Below are 26,889 nucleotides of genomic sequence, written 5' to 3'. Positions count from 1 at the left end.
ACACCTTGAGTATACGCCAAATTTCCTATGATATTAAACTTAACTCATTAAAAAAGGTAGCAAAAGTGCATTATGAAAGACAGCTGTACAGCTTCATTGTAATTCTCTAAAATATAGTACATTAAGCAAAATTAATAATTAATCATTACTGCGATCTGGAACAAGGAATTCATTCATGCAAACGCACAATAGTAAAAACATAGTTTGACTACTTCCCTTCTAACCATTTGGAATAGTACTGTGCTGTGTGTTCTGTAGTGGGCTATGACTCTAAGGTGGAGAGGGGGGTAATGGGATTTCAGAGAAATTTGGAATTATATAGAAGTGTATCTGGCATTACATTATTTTCGTAACTGCTGTTCTTCACACCATCCTTAAAGACTTGCCACTTCGAAGTCTGAATCATGTGCTTAATTATTAAGCAGCTTAGTGATTACCACATTTTTCTTTCAACAAAAAACTAACTGGTACAAAAACATATTACCAAAATTCACTTAAATTCCACAGACCATTTATTCATCAACTTTACTAACTTTTTCCAAAAGGTCAACATAAACCCATACTTGTACATTCCACTAGCAGACACAACAACAACCACCACTTGCATTTATACAGTGCCTTTAACAGTGAAACATCCCAAGGTGCTTCGCAGGAGCGTTAGACAAAATTTGACAGCGAGCCACATAAGGAGGTATTAGGACAGGTGACCAAAAACTTGATCAAAGAGGTAGGTTTTAAAGAGCATCCTAAAAGGAGAGGGATAGAGAGGCGGAGAGGTTTAGGGAGGGAATTCCAGAGCTTGGGGCCTAGGCAGCTGACGGCATGGCTGCCAATGGTGGATGTGCAAGAGGCCAGAATTGGAGAAGCACAGAGATCTTGGAGGGTTGTAGGGCTGAAGGAGGTTACATAGATAGGGTGGGGTGAAGGCATGGAGGGACATGGCTCATTATTGAGTTTACAGCATTCCCAAAGTAAAGGAAGCAGAAATTAGTGTTGAAATACCTCCATGACAAACCCCATTGAACATTTGTCTTTAGATTTTGGGGATACAGCACTCTTTATACGGAATCAGAATACAAAATATTAGCATTATTGGCCCACTTGTGGGAGGGTAAACACCTGCCAAGCAGGTGACAGGTCATATCAACCACACTAAATAGCTGGCTAGTACAAATGTTCATCATTGCAGACCATAAATTTACCTTCAAAGTTAAGGAAGTAAAAAGGAATCAAGCAAATGGCAGGGGCTCCTTCAGCAAAATCAATAAAAGACAGAAAGGTGTGGGGGGGGGACCATAATGACCCATATTTAACTGAAAAACAGGTTACCAGCTATAACAGAAAATAAGGCAACTAACATGTAGCAGTGAACAGAATAGTTGAATTTATCACCATTTAGTAGCTTTCTGTATTTAGACTGAAAAAACATCAATTCCTGCACTTTCTAATATAAAGACCGACTGTGGCACCCAAACAGGCTGCTTTTATCGTGACCTGCTTTTAGTTCACTTTGATTTCTCCTTAGCCCAAAAAGTGGTGCGCAGCTAAACTTCTCATGCAACATATTTTTTTAACTAAATGCAAGCTTGTCATAATAGTATTATAGTTACTATCCATTAATCTGCCTTTTGTATCTGATAGTGCTACCTCACTACAACAAATAAAAATACAAGTGAGATTTTCAAATTATCGCATCAAGCAATAATTAAAAATTAGCAGAGGAGCTGTAAAAATAAATCCATGTTTGCAGTAAGACAGTATTTTAACTGGACAAGGTCAAGACTCCATTAAATTATAGTTTCAACATTCTATTACATGGATCATAAACTAGGCACACAAAATCTCCCACTGCATCCTGCTCTTCACTGCAGGAGCAAGATCTTAGCAAGGCAATGACCTCAGTGGATTAGTATTGTTTGTTGTCAGCAGCAGTCTGACGCAAAGGGCTGGTGCAATGCCCCGGAAGCCACTATGCATCATGACATACATCATTATGACTTTACTCCACTTATACTTAGTGGTGCCAATTTCAAAAGGAGCTGGAGAGACGCCCACACTCTAAGCAGTTATTATATACACTTGCCAATCATCCAGGTATATTTCAGAGAGTCTCAATTTGAAAGAGAATGGTATGGACTTTGAATCTGTTGCAAAGAAAACTCCACAATCTATTTCTAATAAAAAAGTTGTTGTGTAATAGGTATGTTACTTTAAACCTATGGCCTGGGCAGCACTACTTTGTAGGGCGTAGTGATACCGTAGTACCACTCCTGGCCATAGGGGTATAAATAGTACTGTGGGTACTGATCTCCCCTCAGTTCCCCGCCTGTTGGTATTAAGTAAAGACCTATGTTGAATCCTCCAAGCTGTCTCTTCATTATTGGATTAAGTATAGACACATACTTTACACTGGCGACGAGTAAGGTGCAACAAAGGAACGGTAGCAGTACGGAGAGAGAAGGAGAGAGGTTTCTTACCAGCCAGCCTGCAGAGTCCAGCGTCGACCGAAGGAGGCCGCCCAGCACTCCGGGTTCGGGAGGAGCGGCAGCAACGGAGCGAGAGAGAGAGGGATCCAGCGAGGCTGCAGCAGCTGAGAGAAGAGGCTGAACGGGCGCTCCAGCCACGGGGCAAAAGTCCACCCAGGGCCAGGTAACTGAAATCCTTCCTGGGGAACGGGAGCTGCAAGGGCTAGAACGGGCAGGCGATCTGGGGAACAAACGGAGCCACGAGGACTAGCAAGCCACGAGAGGGGAAGGTCTTTGTCAATAGCGGCGGTGGCGATAACGGGAGCTGCAAGGGCCAAAAATAACGAAGCTGGAGAGAGGTCGTTAGCAGCAGCAGGAGAAAAGGCGGGAAAAACGCCATCTAGTGGAGAAAGGCGGGAAAAGCTCTTCAGCAGTTTAAAATGTCTAAAGAAGGCTGGTTGTCAGAATTTGTTGAGGACACAGAAGAGTGGGATGCCTATGTCGAAAGGCATGAACTTTATTGCATAGTACACAAGGTGAAAGATGACGAAAAGGCAGCAACCTTATTAAATTTTATGGGGGCAAAAACATACGGTCTGCTGAGGAATCTTCTTACTCCAGAAAAGCCAGCAGACAAAACGTATGCCCAAATTGTTGATACGTTAAGGGAACATTTAAACCCTAAGCCACCATTTATAGCGGAAAGGTACCGCTTCTACAGACGCGACCAAAGGAATGATGAGTCGCAGGCAGCCTATTTGGCTGAGCTCAAAAGGTTGTCCAAACATTGCCAGTTTGGAGCCTTTTTGGCGGATGCGATCAGAGACAGATTTGTCTGTGGCATGTTAAATGAGAGTACACGAAAACGGTTGCTAGCCAAGAAACAGCTCAGCCTAGATCAGGCGATTGAAATAGCATCGGTCCATGAAGCAGCAGCACAGGGTGCTGCTCAAATGCGACAAAACACAACCTGCTAATGACACCCATGAGGTGACATTTCACAAAGGTAAATGCTACCGTTGTGGCAAAACCACCCACGACCAAAGTAATTGTTGGTTTCGTGATAAAATGCCGGCAGTGTGGGAAAAAGGGGCATATAGCGAAAGTTTGTCGGTCGGGTACGAAACCCAATAGTGGGGGCAGTCCGAGCAGTACCAAGGCAAGGACAAAAATACATAAGATGTCTGACAGTAGCTCAGACGAGTCACAGGAAGGCACAAAAGCAGAGCCTAAAGGTCTGGGATGTCTCAAGTTATATGGTGTAGACAAAACGGAGGACCACAGCACAATGTGGGTTAAAATGAAGGTAGCAGGCGTCGAAGTTAATATGGAGCTGGACACGGGTTCAGCCCTATCAGTAATTAATGAACAAGATTATAACAGGCTGTTAAAACGCATTCCCTTAAAGGATACGGAAATTAAATTAAAAACATATACGGGACAAAAAGTTTACCCGAAGGGAAAAATGCAAGTAACAGTTAAATACAACGGCAGAAAAGTGCCAGGACTTTATTTATACGTCCTACCAAACGGTGGACCACCACTTTTGGGTAGGGAATGGATAAGAAAAATCCATTTCGACTGGAAGTCGATACACGAGTTAAAAGTAGAGACCACCAAGGATGATACAACCATTACAAGCAGGCTGTCGAAAATATTGGCAAAAACGCCAGAGGTGCTCCAACAAGGGCTGGGGACCTTAAAGGACATGAGAGCAAAAATAACTATTGCTCAAGACGCAAACCCCAAGTTTTGTAAGGCCAGACCGGTGCCTTACACCATTCGGCCAGCTGTGGAAGCAGAACTGGATGCCTTAGAGAGTGCAGGTGTCCTTACAAAGATTGAGTGGAGTGAGTGGGCCACGCCCATCGTCCCAGTTATAAAGAAATCTGCAAATAACACACCGGGGGAACCAAAGAAGGTTCGCATTTGCGGGGATTTTAAGATAACTATTAACCCAGTCCTGCACACGGTACAGTATCCGCTGCCGCGGATAGAGGACATATTCGCATCGTTAGCTGGGGGTAGACACTTTATGAAGATTGACCTTTGTCAAGCTTATTTACAGATGGAGGTGGAACAGGACTCGAAAAAGCTCCTAACGATTAACACACACAAGGGATTGTACCAGTACAATCGCCTGGTATTTGGTGTGGCGTCCGCCCCGGCAATATGGCAGGAGACCATGGAACAGGTCCTACAGGGCATTCCAGGAACGCAGTGCTACCTGGATGACATCCTGGTGACAGGACAAATGGATAACGACCACCTCGCTAACCTGGGGCGAGTACTTCTGCAGTTGCAACAATACGGACTCAGGGCGAACAAGCAGAAATGTGAGTTTTTCCAGGAACGTATCTCATACTGTGGTCACATTATAGATAAGGAAGGCCTGCATAAGTCCCCGGAAAAGATCGAGGCAGCAGTGAAGGCCCCGCCCCCTGAGAATGTATCTCAGTTACAATCATTCTTAGGCCTTATAAACTATTACCATAAGTTCCTCCCGAACTTATCGTCCATTTTACATCCACTAAATTCATTGCTGCAAAAGGGAGTCTCCTGGAATTGGGACGAAGCGTGTGAGGCTGCTTTTAAAAAGGGTAAACAACTCATTACATCAAAGGAAGTGCTCGCACACTTTGACCCAAAAATGCCAATGAGGTTGGCATGTGATGCCTCCCCGTACGGTATAGGGGCAGTGTTGTCACACAAATTTCCCAACGGGACGGAGAGGCCAATAGCATTTGCCTCAAGGTCGTTAACTACAGCCGAAAGAAACTATGCGCAAATCGACAGGGAGGCCCTCAGTCTGGTGTGGGGTGTAAAAAAATTCCACCACTACCTGCATGGGCAACGTTTCACACTACTGACGGATCATCAACCGTTGGTGTCGATATTTAATCCAACAAAAGGGGTGCCCCTGATGACGGCCCAAAGGCTACAGAGATGGTCACTGTTCTTAGGAGCACACCAGTACCTTATCGAATATAAGGGTACCAAACAGCATGGCAATGCGGATGGCCTGTCGCGGCTACCCTTGCCTGCCGAGATCGAAGAGATAGTACAGGATCCCGTGGAAATATATCATACGGCTGTTATGGAACACTTGCCCATCACCAGCCAATGTATCGAGCGGGAAACACGGAACGACCCGACATTGGCAAGGGTTTACGAGTTAACCGTGAAAGGCTGGCCGGCGCAGGGTGACGCATCACTGCCGGTGTTTTCGGCAAGGAAGGACCAGTTGTCCGTCTGCCGGGGCACATTGATGTGCGGAGCCAGGGTGGTGGTCCCTCAAAAATTACAACATAAAGTGTTGCAGGACTTACACGAAGGTCATCTGGGGGGTGTCAAAATGAAAAGCCTCGCCAGAGCCTACGTCTGGTGGCCCGGCATTGACAGGGACATTGAGGAAGTAGCAAAAGCGTGCCAAGGGTGCCAGATGGTGCAGAACGTACCACCACAAGCCCCGCTACATCCGTGGGAGTGGCCCTCAACGCCGTGGCAAAGGATCCACGTGGACTTCGCTGGCCCCTTCCTGGATGCAATGTTCCTTATTGTAGTGGACGCCCATTCAAAATGGCCGGAGGTCATAAAGATGTCATCAACGACAGCCGAAAAGACGGTCGCAGTCTTAAGGACCATTTTTGCCCGAAACGGGGTGCCCGAGCAAGTCTGTTCGGACAATGGGCCACAATTTGTGGCAGAAGAATTTCAAGCATTCCTAAAAAGGAATGGAGTGCGACATTATACGTCCGCACCATATCATCCGGCTACAAATGGGCTGGCAGAGCGCTTTGTACAGACTTTTAAAAAGGCCATCAAGGCGATGGGGGAGGAAAGGTTGCCACTACAACACAAGGTGGACAACTTCCTATTCGCATACCGTACTGCTGCACATACGGGGACCAACCAGGCCCCCGCCGTCATGTTCTTTAATAGAAGGTTAAGGTCTCGCATTGAATTGCTCAGACCAAACATTCGGAGAGATGTGGAAAACCGAGTATTTCGTAGGGCTCCTGACAGACAGACACGGAGCTTCGAGGTGGGGCAGCAAGTGTCGGCCCGTGATTATCGGAATGAAAAGTGGCGGTCTGGTACGATAAAGGCCCGCCAGGGACCCTTGATGTACACAGTTGAGACAGGGGAAGGCATAATCAGACGACATGCTGATCAACTTGTGGAGTCCAGAAACCCAACTGATTCACTACCTCAAACGTCTCAGCACATTGTTACAGCGGAATCACGGCCCAGCTCGTCGTTACAGAGGTCTCAGGATTGCGAGGAGTTCAGCACTCCAGTGATCTCCACGGCACAGGATGTGGCATCAGACACCGACGAGTCCAGCGATGAAGGGGTGACGGAAATACCGCCGCCTACACCGAGACCGACTAGAGAAAGGCGTTATCCTAGTCGAGATAGGAGGCCTCCTCAGAGACTGAATCTATAACATGTTTCTGTTTATATGTATATAAGTAGACAACTCTTGATGTAAATATGTTATGTATATTGTGTTACCAAATGTTATTAGCCCTAGTTATAGGGCAGCTATTGACTTAATTGCACGGGTACGTTTTAATTAATAGGGGAGGAATGTTGTGTATGTAATAGGTATGTTACTTTAAACCTATGGCCAGGGCAGCACTACTTTGTAGGGAGTTGTGATACCGTAGTACCACTCCTGGCCATAGGGGTATAAATAGTACTGTGGGTACTGATCTCCCCTCAGTTCCCCGCCTGTTGGTATTAAGTAAAGACCTACGTTGAATCCTCCAAGCTGTCTCTTCATTATTGGATTAAGTATAGACACATACTTTACAAAAGTCACTGGTTAGTTGGATGGAGTTTGAAGGCACCACGCTTTGGTAACATGCTGGAGCTTAAAGCCTTCCAAAAAAAACTTCTAATTTCTGGAAGAAAACACTGCTACATGGCTTGAAACAGTGAGACTCATTGCAAAACCTGGGAATGGACAAGGGATTGACTGAAGGATAGGGGAAAAAATTTAAATTTCAGGGGAACAATAGAGTGGGGGTAGAGCATGATGAATGCTAAGTGGAGTTCAGCATGGATCCGTGTTGGGGCCCCTACTGTTTCTAATTTACATTAATGATGGATGCAGAGGCACAATGTAAATTAATCAAATTTACAGGAAATTGCAAGACTGATGAAATGAGTCATGTAAAATGAGAGCGTGGGCCAATGCCAGATGAAATTTAATACAGCCAAGTGTGAAGTATTTGTATATAGGAAGAAAAATGGATAACATACGTATTCTGTGAATGGTGACAAAACAACCAAGATGGCAAGACATCTAGTACAGTAGTAGGAGACGGTGCTTAACATGTCCAGTCACTGCAGAGCAACAATACAAATGCAATTCTGAACTACGTAGCCAAAATCAGTAGCTTACATGTGTAATAAATTAGGAGTTTGTGGCAAATTGGGAATTTTACTTTTTTTTTAATTTCACAAAGTAGTTTAAAGTATCTAGAGGTAAAACAGAAGCCATCTTCCCTTACTCTAATTTCAAGATGGTGGCCAGGAGATGAAAGCCTAGATTTTCCAATCCAGCAAGGCTGTGCTCCCCGTGTCCGGATCCCTTGCAAATCTTCTGGGGTCAGGCTCATTTGTATACAGTTCACGGACTCCTGGCAGTATTTTTACTGCTACTGTGTCACTGACTCAAGTTCAGGGGGAGGGGGGGGGCGGGGGGGAGGGAAAAGTGGAGTGCAGGGAAAATAACTACTTTGTTGGAGGTACTTGCTGAAGTAGAAAAAAAATGTAATTTAATCTTGAAATTTCTGACTCTTGATCAATTGGATTAGGTAATGCAGTCCCTTAAGGTCTCATATCACCTCTTCTCTGCCTTTATGCTGAACATAAGGAATGCAATGGTGTTCCTGATCCTCAGCATTACTAAATATATTGAGATGACCTAATCCTTGTCAATATTCTCTCAGGTGAATTTGCCCACACAAATATGGCCGAAAATCCTCAGAAAGCTACTGGGGGGGGGGGGGGGGGGGGAAAGAGGGAGAGGGGAGGGAATGGACAGGGAGCCAGCACAAAGGCTCCATATCACACTTCCAATTCTTGCCAAAAACAGATAGCAAATCTTCAGAAAATCTAGGTTGAGATGCTTATGGGGCAGAGGAGGAAATTTAGTCAGGATAGAGGTTTTATTTAGATGCAAACTGCATCATAGACAGTGAAAGCATTTAGCTGGGATACCTGGACGATGCAAGAGCATCTGCTCATTGGCATGATGCACAGTATTAATTGATGAAAGGTCATCGACCTGAAATGTTAACTTTTTTTTCTCCACAGATGCTGTCTAACCTGTTGAGTATTTCCAGCATTTTCTGTTTTTATTACACAATATTAATTGCATTTTTACTAATGGTTGAGAAATAATCCCAACTTCAGGAGGCCTTAGACTACAAGTACTGGAGAAATACCTCGTCTTGATTTCTGTCCAAAAATCTGAGCTATGCGTGTACTGCAAATTGACACTATCCATGTACATTAATACATTGTGAAGGGCTATGAAAGACTTTCAGCCAAACATTCGGTTACTTATCAAGCTGTGCAAGAACCTGGTTTGAAAAAAGGCCAATTAAATTCCTTGTGGGCCGATTCTTTTTTTTTCGTATTGTAGTCTCAGTATCTTGCTGCTTCTATTATTATTCAACTCATAAATCTCTGTTTTAACCTGAACAAGTTGCTTTCATGGTATGGTATTTTCTGCCTTTTGAAAGAGCCATGAACAACATAATGGGCATCTTCAATAGTTAAACAACAAGTGGGGAGGAGTTGTTAATCCTGGTCATACACATAGAAGCGCAGGTGTTGGATCATGAGATTCACTCTACTAATGAAAATCACCATTTTGCTGTGAACACAAGTTCCAGTTGGGAAAAAGCCCAATTTGAAACAAGAATTTAATTAAGACTGGAGAGCGCTGTGTTTTTGTGCACTGTGTGTACCATGTCCAGTTTCGATCAGAGAGAGAGAGGCTGGCCAAGTCCTGAATGACATAACTGCCATACTCGGCCTGCAGCAGGTGGCGAGAGAACCAGCACAAGGGGAAAAACCTACTTGAGCTTGTTCTCACCAATCTACCTGTTGCAGATGCATCTGTCCACGATAGTATTGGTAGCAGTGACCACCACACAGTCATTGTGAAGACTAAGTCCCATCTTCACACGGAGGACACTCTCCATCGTGTTGTGTGGCAGTACCACCGTGCTAAATGGGATAGATTCAGAACAGATCTAGACAGAGCTAAGCGATCCCACAACCAACAGATCAGATCAAAGCTATGCAGTCCTGCCACATCCAGTCGTGAATAGCGGTGAAGAATTAAACAACTAACGGGAGGAGGAGGCGGCGGACGAACGATGCGCCATGAATATCCCCATCCTCAATGATGGGGGAGCCCAGCACGTGAGTGCAAGACAAGGCTGATGCGTTTGCAACCATCTACAGCTAGAAATGCCGAGTGGATGATCCATCTCGGCCTCCTCCCGAGGTCCCCATCCTCACAGAAGCCAGTCTTCAGACAATTCGATTCACTCCACGTGATATCAAGAAATGGCAGAGTGCACTGGATACAGCAAACGCTATGGGACCCGACAACATCCCGGCTGTCATGCTGAAGACTTGTGCTCCAGAACTAGCCGTGCCTCTAGCCAAAGTGTTCCAGTACAGACATCACTGGCATCTACCAGGCAATATCCACAAAAAGCTGGACAAATCAAATCCGGCCAATTACCGCCCCATCAGTCCACTCTCAATCATCAGCAAAGTGATGATAGCACTGTCGACGACACTTTCCAAGCAGCACTTACTCACCAATAACTTGTTCACCGATGCTTAGTTTGGGTTACGCCAGGAACACTTGGCTCCAAACCTCATTGCAGCCTGAGTCCAAACATGGAAAAAAGGGCTGAATTCCAGAGGTGAGGTGAGAGTGAATGCCCTCGACATCAAGGCAGCATTTGAGAGAGTGCGGCATCAAGGAGCCCTAATAAAATTGAAGTCAGTCAATAGGAATCAGGGGGAAAACTCTCCACTGGCTGGAGTCATACCTAGCACAAAGGAAGATGGTGGAGGTTGTTGGAGGCTAATCTTTTCAGCCCCAGGACATCACTGCAGGAGTTCCTCAGAGCAGTGTCCTAGGCCCAACCATCTTCAGCTGCTTCATCAATGAACGTCCCTCCATCATAGAGTCAGAAGTAGGGACGTTCGCTGATGATTCCATAGTGCTCAGTTCCATTTGCAACTCCTCAGATAATGAAGGAGTTCATGCTCGCATGCAACAAGACCTGGACGACATTCAGTCTTGGGCTGATAAGTGGCAAGTAACATACACGCCACACAAGTGGCAGGCAATGACTATCTCCAATAAGAGAGCATCTAACCGCATCCCCATGACATTCAGCATGATCACCATCACCGAATCCCCCATCAGCAGCATCCTGGGAGCAACCATTGACTAGAAACTTAACTGGACCAGCCACATAAATACTGTGGCTACAGGAGGTCAGAGGCTGGGTATTCTGTGTAGTGTCTCTCCTGACTCCCCAAAGCCTTTCCAGGACAAAACAGCTCACTTGATTGGCACCCCATCCACCACCTTAAACATTTACTCCCTCCACCACCGGTGCACCGTGGCTGCAGTGTGTACCATCTACAAGACGCACTGCAGCAACTTGTCAAAGCTTCTTCGACAGCACCTCCCAAACACATGACCTCTACCACCTAGAAGGCCAAGGGCAGCAGGCGCATGGGCGAATCACCTCCAAGTTCCCCAAGTCACACACCAACCTGACTTGGAAATATATCGCTGTTCCTTCATCGTTTTATTCATTCACGTGATGTGGGCGCCGCTGGCAAGGCCAGCATTTATTGCCATCTCTAATTGCCATTGAAAAGGTGGTGGTGAACCGCCTTCTTGAACCGTTGCAGTCCATGTGGTGAAGGTACTCCCACAGTGCTGTTAGGTAGGGAGCTCCAGGATTTTGACCCAGAGACAATGAAGGAATGACGATATATTTCCAAGTCAGGATGGTATGTGACTTATAGGGGAACTTGAAGGAAATGGTGTTCCCATGCACCTGCTGCCCTCGTCTTTCTAGGTGGTAGGCGTTGTGGGTTAAGGAGATGCTGTCGAAGAAGCCTCGGCAAGTTGAAGTGCATCTTGTGGATGGTACACACTACAGCCATGTTGCGTCAGTTGTCTGTTATGGAGGGAGTGAATGTTTAAGGTGGTGGATGGGGTGCCAATCAAGCGGACTGCTTTGTCCTGGATGGTGTCGAGCTTCTTGAGTGTTGTTGGAGCTGCACTAATCCAGGCAAGTGGAGTGTATTCCATCACATGCCTGACTCGTGCCTTGAAAAGGTAGTGGAACGGCTCTGCGGAGTCAGGAAGTGAGTCACTCGCCAAAGAATATCCAGCCTCTGACTTGTTCTTGTAGCCACAGTATTTATGTAGCTGGTCCAGTTAAGTTTCTGGTCAATGGTGACCCGCAGGATGATGTTGGTGGGGGATGCAACAATGGTAATGCCATTGAATGTTAAGGGGAGGTGGTTAGACTCTCTCTTGTTGGAGATATGTAAGAAATCACACAACACCAGGTTATAGTCCAACAGCTTTATTTGAAATCACAAGCTTTCGGAGCGCTGCTCCTTCTTCAGGTGAAGTGGAGAAATGCATAAAGACACAGCTTATATAGTCAGAGAATCATGTCAGATGTTTACAGGTAACCTTTCCAACTGCCATTTATCACACCTCGGCAGAGAGATAATCACAGCAGTCAAAGGTGTGAATGGTGTCCAAACAGGTCAGTCAGGGAAACATTACATCAAAGAACAATGAGGTGGGGTCACAAGGGGTCAAATATTGCAGATGCTGGGGTCTGTATGAAAAACAAAAAAAGACAAAAAACATTTTTTTTGGCTGGAAATCACAGCAGGTCCGGCCGCATCTGTGTAGAGAGAACAAGCCAATGTCGACTCGAGTCTGGATGACCCTGCGTCAGGTGGGGTTACATGTAGCGTGACATGAACCCAAGATCTCGGTTGAGGCCGTCCTCATGGGTGCGGAACTTGGCTATCAGTTTCTGCTCGACGATTTTGCGTTGTCGTGTGTCTCGAAGGCCGCCTTGGAGAATGCTTACCCGAAGATCGGAGGCTGAATGTCCTTGACTGCTGAAGTGTTCCCCGACTGGGAGGGAACACTCCTGCCTGGCGATTGTTGCGCGGTGTCCGTTCATCCGTTGTCGCAGTGTCTGCATGGTCTCGCCGATGTACCATGCTCTGGGGCATCCTTTCCTGCAACGTATGAGGTAGACAACGTTGGCCGAGTCACATGAGTATGTACCATGTACCTGGTGGGTGGTGTCCTCACGTGTGATGATGGTATCTGTGTTGATGATCTGGCATGTCTTGCAGAGGTTGCTGTGGCAGGGTTGTGTGGTGTCGTGGTCGCTGTTCTCTTGAAAGCTGGGTAATTTGCTGCCAACGATGGTCTGTTTGAGGTTAGGCGGCTGTTTGAAAGCGAGTAGTGGAGGCGTGGGGATGGCCTTAGCGAGGTGTTCGTCGTCATCGATGACATGTTGAAGGCTGCGAAGAACATGGCGTAGTTTCTCCGCTCCGGGTACATGGTACATACTCATGTGACTCGGCCAACGTTGTCTACCTCATACGTTGCAGGAAAGGATGCCCCGGAGCATGGTACATCGGCGAGACCATGCAGACACTGCGACAACGGATGAACGGACACCGCGCAACAATCGCCAGGCAGGAGTGTTCCCTCCCAGTCGGGGAACACTTCAGCAGTCAAGGACATTCAGCCTCCGATCTTCGGGTAAGCATTCTCCAAGGTGGCCTTCGAGACACACGACAACGCAAAATCGTCGAGCAGAAACTGATAGCCAAGTTCCGCACCCATGAGGACGGCCTCAACCGAGATCTTGGGTTCATGTCACGCTACATGTAACCCCGCCTGACGCAGGGTCATCCAGACTCGAGTCGACATTGGCTTGTTCTCTCTACACAGATGCAGCCGGACCTGCTGTGATTTCCAGCCAAAAAAAATGTTTTTTGTCTGTTTTTTTGTTTTTCATACAGACCCCAGCATCTGCAATATTTGACCCCTTGTGACCCCACCTCATTGTTCTTTGATGTAATGTTTCCCTGACTGACCTGTTTGGACACCATTCACACCTTTGACTGCTGTGATTATCTCTCTGCCGAGGTGTGATAAATGGCAGTTGGAAAGGTTACCTGTAAACATCTGACATGATTCTCTGACTATATAAGCTGTGTCTTTATGCATTTCTCCACTTCACCTGAAGAAGGAGCAGCGCTCCGAAAGCTTGTGATTTCAAATAAAGCTGTTGGACTATAACCTGGTGTTGTGTGACTTCTTACATTTGTCCACCCCAGTCCAACTCCGGCATCTCCACACCATTGTTGGAGATAGTCATTGCCTAGCATTTGTGTGGTGCGGATGTTACCTGCCACTTATCAGCCCAAGCCTGAACATCGTCCAGGCCTTGCTGCACGTGTGCACGGACTGCTTCATTATCCGAGGAGTCACGAATGGAACTGAACACTGTGCAATCATCAGCGAACAACCCAATTTCTGACCTTATGATGGAGAGAAGGTTATTGATGAAGCAGCTGAAGATGGTTGGGTCCAGAACACTGCCTTGAGGAATTCTTGTAGTGATGCCCTGGGACTGAGATGAGTGACCTCCAACAATCACAGTGTTCTTCCTTTTTGCGGCATGACTCCATGTGTCGAGAGTTGCCCCCCGCCCCCCATTCCCACTAACTTCAATTTTACCAGGGCTCCTTGATGCCAAACTGAGCATCGGTGAGAAAGTTATTGGCAAGTAAATGCTGCTCGACAGCACTGTCGACGACACCTTCCATCACTTTGCTGATGCTCGAGAGTAGGCTGATTTGGCGGTAATTGGCCGGATTGGATTTGTCCTGCTTTTTGTGAACAGGACATAATTTTCCACTTTGTTGGGTAGATGCCAGTGTTGTAGCTGCAATGGAATACAGCTTGGCTAGAGGAGTGGCTAGTCCTGGAGCACAAGTCTTCAGCACTGCAGTCGGGTTGTTGTCGGGGCCTATCGTCTGTGCTGCATCCAGTACACTCAGCCATGTCTTGATATCACGTGGAGTGAATCAAACTGATTGAAGACTGGCTTCTGTAATGGTGAGGACCTCAGGAGTAGGCAGAAATGGATCATCCACTCAGCACTTCTGGTTGAAGATGTTTGCAAATGCTTTAGCCTAGCCTTTCACACCTGTTGCTGTGCTATTCAACTACTTATCTGACATCTTATCTGAGGTAGAATATCTTCTTACTCTACAATGGGGAAAACTGAAGCCATCCTCTGTGACTCCCAGCAGAAGCTCTTCACCTGGCTCGATACCTCATGCTGGCTGATCACTCACCTGGAGCTGGTTAAACACAACCTCCTGCTCAACCAGAGTTCAGCTTATCTCAAACTTACTTAAAATTCTGTTATCTTCCACTCATCCATTACTTCGGTCCTTGCCATGTTCCACTGGCTCCCTGTTCTACCAGCGTATTGAGTTCAAAATCCTCGACATCATGTACAAATACATCCACAGTTATGTCCCGATCTACGTTTGCAGCCTCCTCCACACCTTTGCTTCTGAATCTGGCTACTGTGCGCATCTCTGCTCCCCCAACCCTAAAGCAAAGCCTCCAGCCGTTGTGCCATGCACTCAAACACTCTTCCTAAATCTCTGCACCGTGCTACATCTCTTCCCCACCTTCAAATGTTTCAACAGATTTTGATTACCTTTCAACTCTTTCCTTACAACTGTTTAATATTCATTTTCCCTTTTTTCTGGGAAGTGTTTTAAGTCATTTTATATTAAATGTGCGATACAAGTGCAGGTTGTTATTACACTAATTGTGGAGCAATTACACACAAGTATTGTGCACTCAACAGCTGGCTGACAGATTCATCAACTAATGATTAAATGGCTAATAAGCTGCTTAAGAGGATTGAAAGGAACATTACTGGCTGCTGCAACTGATTGGGTGGTTTTGTCACTATTGAGTGATTAGTCAGGTGCCATTGTAATTGGCAACCGTTAAAAATCTACAAAAATGTAACTTTTCTTTTAAAAAAGGAAAATTATCACAAGGCTATAATTGCAACTTTGAAGCTGTGCATATGCTTAATGGTGATTGTACTACAACAACGTATATATTTATATAGCGCATTTGATGTAGCAACAACGTCCCAAGGTGCTTAGCAGGAGCGATATCAATGTCGCGCCACAGAGGGCGCTATCAGGACAGAGTAACACACACACCCCACAATAGTGTGGAGCAATTAGAAATTGGGAATGCGCAAGAGCCCAGAATCAAAGGCGCGCAGAAGCCTCAAAGGCTTTTAGGGCTGGAGGAGGTTACAGAGATGGAGAGGGCGAGGCCATGGAGGGATTCGAAAACAAGGATGAGGATTTTAAAATTGGGGCGCTGTCGGACCGGCAGCCAGTGTTGGTCAGCAAACACAGGTGTGATGGGTGAACGAGACTTTGAGCAAGTTAAGATACAGGCAACAGACTTTCAGATGAGCACAAGTTTATGAAGGGTGGAAGATGGGAGGCCGGCTAGGAGTGTATTGGAATAGTCAAGTCTGGAGGTTACAAAGGCATGGATTTGGGTTTCAGCAGCAGATGCGCTGAGGCAGGGTCAGAATCGGGCAATATCACAGAGGTGGAAGTAGGCATCTTGGTGATGGAGCAGATGTGGTCAGAAGCTCATCTCGGGATTAAACATAACACCTAGGTTGTGAATGGTCTGGCTCAGCTTCAGACAGAGGTCAGGGATGGAATCGGTGACCAGGGAACAGAGTTTGCAGTGGGGATCAAAGACAATGGCTTCAATGATCCTAGAATGGCAGAGATAAATTTATTAAAAACAGGCACATCATTTCTGGAAAGAAAGCCTCCATTTTAACCATTCATTCTACAGAAAGTTTTCAAGCAAGGGTTAGAGAAAAGTTAACATCTTTTCAAATAAGATTAGAATTAGTTTTCATATGTTTGCTTCATTGCTGGATGAAAAAGCAGACAGTATTACTGGGAAAAATTAGCTCAGAGTATACGGAGCCCAGTTGAACAATTGACTTACATATTGAAATGACAAACAAGTACCATAGATAAGTTGTAGGAATCGACAGATCCCTACCTGAAGTACGGAGGTCAAGTCAGTCCGATAATAAAACGAAGTTTAATGTAAACTAGAGAACAAACAATGGTATGCAGGAGAAACAATCAACAGGTCTTTTCTTAATGCTGGCTTCACGAGCTCCGAGCTGGGAACCTCCCAGTCTGACATCATGACGTCATCACGTTTCCCACCGTTCGGGACGTCACGTGACCAACGTGATGATGTCATCGTGCTGGTTCTGGGACCTACCCAGAACTGGCTAGTTACATACAGTAAACAACTTAGGTGCTGTAGCACTCTTGTTAAAGGCAGTTATACAGGAGTCCCTTGGTGGCTTTGCCACATGCGCCCCCCCAGAAGTGTCTTTAACCGCAAAAGTCAATCGCGGAGGAGGTCGGACGAGCCTGTTCGAACGACTCCGATATTCCCGGAGAGGAATGGGTTGGGTAGACGATGAGCTGGTCTGCGGAACAGTCTGTTCAGGCGTAGTGGCCACGGGTGGCCGCCCACGACGCGGTGGCTGCGCTGCCTCGACCGGTCGCTCGAGGTCCAGGTGTGCGGCCTTGAGGCGGTCCACGGAAATGTGGTCAGGCTTGCCCCCGATGTCCACTAAAAAACTCTTGATGCCTGCCTGTAGTACCTGGAAAGGGCCCGTATATGGAGGTGTGAGAGGACTACGGTGGGCGCCATGCCTGACAAAAACGAATTTGGCCCGCATAAGCTCCGGCGGAATGTGTGACGCGGGCAGCCCGTGATGTGACGTCGAAATGGGCCGGAAAGATTGAGCTGTGTCCCGGTGAGCCTGCAGTTGTTCGGCCACCGACCAAGGACGCGTTGTTGACGGAAGAAACTCAGCGGCCACCCGGAGCGGTTGTCCATAAACCAGTTCGGCAGCCGATGCCTGCAGGTCAGCTCGAAGGGCCGAATGGCCTACTCCTGCTCCTATCTTCTATGTTTCTATGTTTTGGCGCTGTGCGTAACCCGAGCATCACCCAAGGCAGCTTGTCCATCCATGCGGTCCCCTGGAGGCAGGCCCACAGCGACGCCTTCAAGGACCGATGAAAACGCTCACATAATCCATTGGCCTGCGGATGGTAAGCCGTGGTACGATGGAGCTTGGTGCCCAAACCCAAGGTGACGGCGTTCCACAAAGCAGACGAGAACTGCGGCCCGCGATCCGATGAAATATCAGACGGAACGCCGAACTGTGCAACCCAGGATGAGAGAAAAGCCCGGGCAACATCCGCGGAGGTGGTGGACGTCAAAGGAATGGCCTCCGGTCACCTGGTGGTACGGTCGACTATAGTCAAAAGATGTGTGAAACCTTGTGACGGCGGCAGTGGGCCAACGAGGTCGACATGGACGTGATCGAAACGCCACTCCGGTACTTTGAAAACGGCGACGGAGCTTTGACGTGTCGCTGCACCTTAGCTCGCTGGCGCATGACGCAGGTGTTGGCCCAGTCGCGGACATCTTTTCGCGTTCCTCTCCAGACGAACTTGGAAGCCAGTAGTTTTTGTGAAGCCCACACGCCAGGGTGCGCAAGCCCGTGAATGGCATAGAAAACGTTCCTACGCCAGGACAGCGGAACGATCAGGCGGGGGTTCCCCAAGGAGACGTCGCAGAGCAGGGAGGTGCCAGCAGAGTGGAAAAGCACATCCGCTGGCTGAAGGCAGGCGGAGTCGGTGCAGAAAGCTTGCGTTTCCGGATCAGCCGCTTGGTCAGCAGCCATGAGTGAATAATCGAGTCCCAGCTGGACGGCCTGGACAGTCGCATGAGAGGGGCAATCGGCGACCACATTGTCCTTGCCGGCCACGTGCCGGATGTCAGTGGTGAACTCGGAAATAAAGGTGAGTTGTCGTTGTTGTCGAGGTGACCACGGCTCAGCCGTCTTGGCCACAGCAAACGTCAGGGGCTTGTAATCCACAAACGTGGTGAATTGGCATCCCTCCAACAGAAAACGGAAATGGCGGATGGCCAGAAACAACGCAAACAGCTCCCTGTCGAACGTGCTGTAGCTACGTTCATTACAAGGCAATTGGCGACTAAAAAACACCAGCGGTTGCCACGTCCCTTCGACCCATTGCTCCTGCACGGTGCCTACGGCGTAGTCCGAAGCGTCGGTTGTAAGCGCGATGGTGGCGCCAGGCTGCGGGTGCGCCAACATCGTTGAGTTTGCGAGAGCATCTTTCGTGTCCACAAAAGCGTAATCCATCTTTGGTGTCCAGACCACAGGTTCTTTCCCCGGTTTCCCTCGGAGTGCCTCGTAGAGTGGCCGCATGAGCTGCGTGGCCCGGGGAACAAACCGATGGTAAAAATTTACCATACTGGAGGAACTCTTGGAGCGCTTTAACGGATTGCGGGCGTGGAAAAGCAGCAATCGCCTCCACCTTCGACTGAAGCGGCACTGCTCCTTCCGCCGTGATGCGGTGGCCCAAGAAGTCGATTTGTCGCATCCCGAATTGGCATTTGGCTGGGTTAATTATGAGGCCATGCTGATGGAGGCGGCGAAAAAGGAGGCGCAGGTGGTCGAGATGTTCCTCTTTCGAAGTACTGGCGACCAGGATGTCATCGAGATACACAAACAGGAACTTGCGATCCCGCAGCACTGAATCCATAAGGCGCTGGAATGCCTGCGCCGCATTCTTGAGCCCGAACGGCATTTGGAGGAACTCAAACAGTCCGAACGGGGTAATGACAGCCGTCTTCTGGATGTCCTGGGGGTGGATGGGCACTTGATGGTACCCCCGGACGAGGTCGATCTTGGAAAAAAACGAATTGCCCGCCAAATGTGCGGAGAAATCTTGGATGTACGGTATTGGGTACCGGTCGGGCGTCGTGACCTCATTGAGGCGCTGGTAATCGCCGCAGGGCCGCCAACCACCACCGGGCTTAGGGACGATATGAAGTGGCGAAGCCCAGGGACTATCCGACCGGCGAACAATCCCCAGCCGCTCCATGTTGGCGAACTCCGCCTTCGCGGCCTCGAGTTTGCTGGGTTCCAGCCGCCGAGCCCGGGTATAGACCAGAGGGCCGGTCGTCGCGATGTGGTGCTCCACACCATGTTTAGCGGTCGTCGCCGAGAAGATGGGCCGAGTTAGATCCGGAAATTCCCCGAGAAGGCGGGCGAAGTCGGCGGCCACCGGCAGGGTGCAGGAAACCGTGTGAGTCGCGCCGAAACCCCGAAAGCACGGGATGGAGGCAAACGTGGTGGTGTGAACCAGACGGCGATTTTGTAAGTCAACCAATAAGTTATTAGCACAGAAGAAATCAGCGCCGAGGATTGCCTGATCGATTTGGGCGGTGATAAACTCCCATAGGAAACTTGGCCCGCCGAAACACACCGGGATCTGCCACGTCCCGAACATACGAATGGCGCTGCCGTTGGCAGCCCGGAGTGGGGAACTGCGCCTCCCGGCCCTGACGTCGAGGATCAAAGCGGGAAGGATGCTGCACTGGGCGCCCGTGTCACACAAAAACCGTCGGCCCGAAATGGAGTCGGAGATATAAAGTAACTTCCCAGAATCTCCAACCGCCATCGTAGTTGCGAAACCGACCTCGGGGTCGTCCTTCCGCTCACGCAGCCGGTGCTGTTGCTTTCTCGGTGCATTAGGCACGAAACTACAGGGAGGACGGCAGCATCTGGCTTTTGGGCCTAAACGGGCATGATAGTAACAGATGGTGGAGGTGCCAAGGCGGGGTTCTTCGGGGCGCGACGCTTCGAGGTGGCGCAGTACTGCTGCATCACCGCATAAATGGCCTCCGATCTGGCGAGGGCTGCTTGCACCTGCTCGGGGAGCTGGCTCAGGAACAGTTCCCGAAACAGGAAACGCTGCAGCTCGGAACCGAGTAGCGTGAGCATCTGGCTCATCAATTCGGACGGCTTGGCGTCCCCTAACCTGGGCAGTGTGAGTAAACGTCGCGCGCGCTCCGCTTTCGTGAGGCTGAAAACCTGCATTAGTCGCGCCTTAAGCGTATCATACTTGTTATCTATGGGTGGGGTCTCCAGCAGGCTGATGATCCTTGAAGCCGTCGAGCTGTCCAGTGCAGAGACCACGTAAAGATAACGGGTCTGATCCAGCACTATGTTCCGAAGCTGGAACTGAGCCTCCACTTGGACGAACCAGGAGGCCGCCTGTTGTTCCCAAAATTGAGGGAGCTTCAAGGTCGCTGCATTAACAGCCATCGTTTTGTTCTGCACGTCCTCCGCGAAAATCGTCCGCGAAGCTTCGGGGTCACCAATGTAGGAATCGACAGATCCCTAACTGAAGTACTGAGGTCGAGTCAGTCTGATAATAAAACGAAGTTTAATGTAAACTAGAGAACAAACAATGGTATGCAGGAGAAACAATCAACAGGTCTTTTCTTAATGCTGGCTACACAAGCTGAGCTGGGAACCTCCCAGTCTGACGTCATCACGTTTCCCGCCATTCGGGACGTCATGTGACCAACATGATGACGTCATCGCGCTGGTTCTGGAACCTACCCAGAACTGGCTATTTACATACAGTAAACAACTTAGGTGCTGTAGCACTCTTGTTAAAGGCAGTTATACAGGAGTCCCTTGGTGGCTTTGCCACAAAGTAAACAAACTGTTGAAAATTCAATTCCCTCCCACCATCTTTTTCCATAAATTCCCAGTTTGCTGCATAACAAGGTCAACCACACTCTGTTTATACTAAAATGGAAACAGACAAAGATATTACAGTTAATCACAGACCATCTTGATTATTTTTTTTAAAGAGTTATTAAGGGCAACTCTTTATTTCAGTCTACTTTAAAAATAATTAATTCTCGGGATATGGGCGTTGCTGGCATTTATAGCCCATCACTAGTCGCCCTGAGAAGGTGGTGGTGAGCTTTCTTTTTGAACCACTGCAGGCCGTGTGGTGGAGGCACTTCTGCAGTGTTGTTAAGTAGAGAGTTCCAGAATTTGACCCAGCAACAATGAAGGAAAGGCGATATATGTCCAAGTCAGGTTGATGTGCAACTTGGAGATGATGGTCTTCCCATGTATCTACTGCCCATGTCCTTTTAGGAGATGCACAGGCAGCCAACTTGTACGCTGATTACTGTCAATGCTTCTCTGAGCCAGAGGATGACTTCCCGCTTCGTTTTCTTTTCTCCCATGGAGGCTCCAATCTCTACACAGCACCACAGTCGACGTTAGAAATTTGATAACATGGACAAAGAAATGTGTGTACGATAGCAAAATACTGCAGATGTTGGAAATCCGAAATAACAACAGAAAATGCTGGAAAAACTCAGCAAGTCAGGCAACATCCGTGGAGAGAAATTTGAGTTGACGTTTCGGGTTTGACCCTTCTTCAAAACTGGAGAGAAAAGGAACTAGATCGAAGGCAGGGCTGCGATCGGACAAAAGAATAAAAGAACCAAAAGAAGTAAAAGAGATTAGAAGCTAGACGAGATGGTAATAGGCTGTGATTAGGTGTAAAGTGTACTGGCAGGGCAAAAGATAGCTGCCAGGTGTGAGAGAGAAACAAAAGGAAAAGGGGGGGGGGGGGGAAAGGAAAGGAGTGGAAAAATATAAGTGAAAATGAAATAGGGGCCGAGGTTATGATCTGAAATTGTTGAACTCGATATTGAGACCGGAAGGCTGCAGACTGCCTAATCGGAAGATGAGGTGCTGTTCCTCGAGTTTACGTTGAGCTTCCGTGGAACAGTACAAGAGGCCAAGGACGGTGAGGTCCGAGTGGGAATGGAGCGGTGAATTAAAATGACAGGCGACCGGAAGCTCGGGGTCACCCTTACGGACTGAACGGAGGTGTTCCGCAAAGTGGTCACCCAATCTGCGTTTGGTCTCCCCAATGTAGAGGAGACCGCATCGTGAGCAGCGAATACAGTATACTAGATTGCGAGAAGTACAAGTAAATCGCTGTTTCACCTGGAAGGGGTGTTTGGGGCCCTGGACAGTGGGGAGGGGGGGAGGTATAGGGGCAGGTGTTACATCTCCTCCGCTTGCACGGGAAGGTGCCAGGCGAAGGGGAAGGGCTGTTTGGGGTGATAGAGGAGTGGACTAGGGTGTCTCGGAGAGAGCGGTCCCTGCGGAATGCTGAAAGGGGAGGGGAGGGGAAGATACGTTTGGTGGTGGGATCACTTTGGAGGTAGCGGAAATGCCGGAGGATGATCCGTTGAATGTGGAGGCTGGTGGGGTGAAAGGTGAGGACAAGGGGAACCCTATCGTGGTTCCGGGAGGGAGGGGCAGGGGTGAGGGCAGAGGTGCGGGAGATAGAACTGACACGGTCGAGGGCAGTGTCAACCACGGTAGAGGGGAATCCTCGGTTGCGGAAAAAGGAAGACATGTCTGAAGCACTGGTGTGGAAGGTGGCATCGTCGGAGCAGATACGGCGGAGGCGGAGAAACTGGGAGAATGGAATAGAGTCCTTACAGGAAGCGGGGTGGGAGGAAGTGTAGTCCAGGTAGCTGTGGGAGTCAGTGGGCTTGTAGTAAATATTGGTCGATAACCTATCCCCAGAGATGGAGATGGAGAAGTCGAGGAAGGGAAGGGAAGAGTCAGAGATGGACCATGTGAAGGTGAGGGAAGGGTGGAAATTGGAGGCAAAGTGAATGAAATTGTCAAGTTCGGGGCGAGAGCAGGAAACGGCACCGATACAGTCATCAATGTATCGGAAAAAGAGGTGAGGGAGGGGACCCGAGTAGGACTGGAACAAAGATTGTTCCACATAGCCCACGAAAAGGCAGGCATAGCTAGGACCCATGCGGGTACCCATGGCAACACCTTTGATTTGGAGGAAATGAGTGGAGTTAAAGGAGAAGTTGTTCAATGTGAGAACAAGTTCAGCCAGGCGGAGGAGGGTCGTGGTGGATGGGGACTGGTCGGGCCTCTGTTCGAGGAAGAAGCGGAGTGCCCTCAGGCCATCCGGGTGGGGGATGGAGGTGTAGAGGGATTGTACGTCCATGGTGAAAAGGAAGCGGTTGGGGCCAGGAAACTGGAAACTGTTAAAGTGGCGGAGGGCGTCCGAAGAGCCGCGGATGTAGGTGGGAAGAGACTGGACAAGGGGAGAAAAGATAGAGTCAAGATAGGAAGAGATAAGTTCCGTAGGGCAAGAACAGGCTGAAACGATGGGTCTACCAGGGCAGTCCTGTTTGTGGATCTTGGGAAGGAGGTAGAAGCGGGCTGTGCGGGGTTGGGGAACTATGAGGTTGGTGGCAGCGGGGGGAAGATCTCCAGAGGAGATGAGGTCAGTGGCAGTCTTGGAAACGGTGGTTTGATGTTCGGTAGTGGGGTCATGGTCCAGGTGGAGGTAGGAGCAGGTGTCAGAGAGTTGGCGTTCAGCTTCCGCTAGGTAGAGGTCAGTACGCCAAACAACAGCACCACCCTTGTCAGCGGGTTTAATGACAATGTCAGGGTTGGATCTAAGAGAATGGAGTGCTGCAAGTTCAGAGGGAGGTAGGTTGGAGTGAGTGAGGGGAGCAGAGAAATGGAGATGGCCGAAGTCACGGCGGCAGTTAGCGATGAAAAGATCTAGAGAGGGTAAGAGGCCAGGGGGAGGGGTCCAGGTAGAATGGGAATTCTGCAAGCGGGAGAAAGGGTCAGTTGTGCGGGGGGAGGACTCCTGGCCAAAGAAGTGGGCACGGAGACGAAGGCGGCGGAAAAAGAGCTCAGCATCGTGCCGAGCTCGAAATTCATTGAGGTGGGGGCGTAAGGGGATGAAGCTCAGGCCTTTGCTGAGGACTGATCGTTCAGGGTCAGAGAGTGGAAGGTCAGAGGGGATAGTGAACACACGGCAGGGGGTGAGATTGGGAGAAGGGGGGTCAGAGGAAAGTGAAGGGGAAGAAGGTTCCGGAGGGGCGTTGGTGTCCAAGAGTTGATGAAGCTTGCGATCCTTGACATCGGAAAGGAAGAAGAAAAGTTTTTTGTTGAAGCGTCGGATGAGTCGAAGGATGAAGTGGAACTGAGGACCCGGGCAGCTTTGAGATAGAGTGCGCCGGTGTTGCTGAAGAGAGAAGTCGAGTGTGTTCATGTGGCGCCGCATGGCGTTGAGCGTGGATCTCAGGATGCGGCGAGAGCAGTAGTTCGAGGAACGATGAATATCTTGGAGATATTTGTAATCCTGGGTGGATCCGAAGCACGAAGGGTGGAAGTTTAGTTGGAATCCACGTGGAGTAAGTCGGAACCGGAGACAGTTGCTGAGGAAAATGATGTGGCTGTGAAACCGAGTCTTGGCAGATACCTGATCAAACACGAGAAGGGAAACTGAAAGTAATGAAGATGAACAAGGTTGAAGAGCCAAACGGAGATCCCGTCGCAGAGAAGAGCAGAACTTCTTCAAGGTAGGCATTCCTAGAAGAGGTGTGGCAGTGAACCAAACACTAGTACGATAGCAAAATACTGCAGATGTTGGAAATCCGAAATAACAACAGAAAATGCTGGAAAAACTCAGCAAGTCAGGCAACATCCGTGGAGAGAAATTTGAGTTGACGTTTCGGGTTTGACCCTTCTTCAAAACTGGAGAGAAAAGGAACTAGATCGAAGGCAGGGCTGCGATCGGACAAAAGAATTAAAGAACCAAAAGAAGTAAAAGAGATTAGAAGCTAGACGAGATGGTAATAGGCTGTGATTAGGTGTAAAGTGTACTGGCAGGGCAAAAGATAGCTGCCAGGTGTGAGAGAGAAACAAAAGGAAAAGGGGGGGGGGGGGAAAGGAAAGGAGTGGAAAAATATAAGTGAAAATGAAATAGGGGCCGAGGTTATGATCTGAAATTGTTGAACTCGATATTGAGACCGGAAGGCTGCAGACTGCCTAATCGGAAGATGAGGTGCTGTTCCTCGAGTTTACGTTGAGCTTCCGTGGAACAGTACAAGAGGCCAAGGACGGTGAGGTCCGAGTGGGAATGGAGCGGTGAATTGAAATGACAGGCGACCGGAAGCTCGGGGTCACCCTTACGGACTGAACGGAGGTGTTCCGCAAAGCGGTCACCCAATCTGCGTTTGGTCTCCCCAATGTAGAGGAGACCGCATCGTGAGCAGCGAATACAGTATACTAGATTGCGAGAAGTACAAGTAAATCGCTGTTTCACCTGGAAGTGTACCCTGGTCCTGCTACTGCATAATGGTGGTCCAACACATTGTGTGCCCATTTAATATCAAAGACAAACCATGGGATGAGACACATTGTGCTCCATATATGAATGTAGTCTGGGTTTCAAAATCTTCAAGTCTTAAGTACATAAAGGGTCAGACAATAAATCCAGGCAAAGTATCTTTTATACAGTTTCTGCAATGGCATTGCAAAAATGAGTCATTCATTTGTAATTAAAGTTTGCTGTACTTGTGTAGATATAGGGCAGTCAATGTTATTCCATGGTTATGAAATACCTTCTGAATAATAGCTCAACAATAGGGGCTATTTCAAGACCCCTCCTCCTCACACCATTTCTCCCCCCTCCCCCCCCAAAAAAAAGCTTGTATACCATAGAGATTAAATGTAAAGACTTGTCTGGTTAACTAACTTTTTTTTATATAGTTGGTCATCAACTTGGTTACTACTTGTAGCTTTGTAATTCAATAATGGCTGTAAACATTTTTACAAACTATTGAAGTTCCCCATTTCATTACGCAGTCTAGGTGGTGTGGTTGCTGGTGTTTTCAAAATGACAGGTATCAGAAATGGAAATGGCACACTTGTGTAATAAGGGATGCTTTGTTGAAACGGACATTAACACATATTTTGAGAGCAGGGTAGAATAACTTTACCCTACAACTAAAGCAATTTATAACCTGATCTCAGTGCTTAACAATGAAACATGGGAGACATGCTCCAATCCTTAATAGCACCAGCACTTAGTGCAATTTAAAAATACATTTTACTGGCAAGCATCATGCCACAGACCTAAAATTAGTTAGTCTGATTACCAATTAAAAAAAAAGTTACAACAGGATTTATAAACAGCTCAAATCCTTTCATTTGATGTTAAATACAGCAGCAAAACACACATTAGGAATTGCCTCAGTTGACTATGAGTTTTAAGGAGCCCTCCATACTTAGAACAGTCATCAAAATTTGATGGAATGAGAAATTGAATTTTTATTTAAAGAATGGTATGAATAGAATGCCCAGCAGGTAACTATGGCATTACAGATGCATCCCACTTGCGAGGATCTTTACAACGCTCATCAGTTAAATGCTTCATCACTTGTAGG

At 48.0% G+C, this 26,889-nt stretch overlaps 1 protein-coding gene across 4 annotated transcripts in view; it reads right to left on the bottom strand.

Moving 5' to 3' along the window:
- Nucleotides 1–26,889, bottom strand: part of osbpl3b (oxysterol binding protein-like 3b) — a 307,799-nt gene that overhangs the window by 102,217 nt on the left and 178,693 nt on the right. The gene's annotated exons all lie outside the window — the stretch shown is intronic.

This window comes from Somniosus microcephalus, chromosome 5 (genome assembly GCF_052327205.1).
Source record: "Somniosus microcephalus isolate GS21.2 chromosome 5, FLI_Smic_1.0, whole genome shotgun sequence".
NCBI lineage: Eukaryota > Metazoa > Chordata > Chondrichthyes > Squaliformes > Somniosidae > Somniosus > Somniosus microcephalus.
Note: the sequence above shows the minus strand (reverse complement) of the source record. Positions and strands in the feature narration are given on the sequence as shown.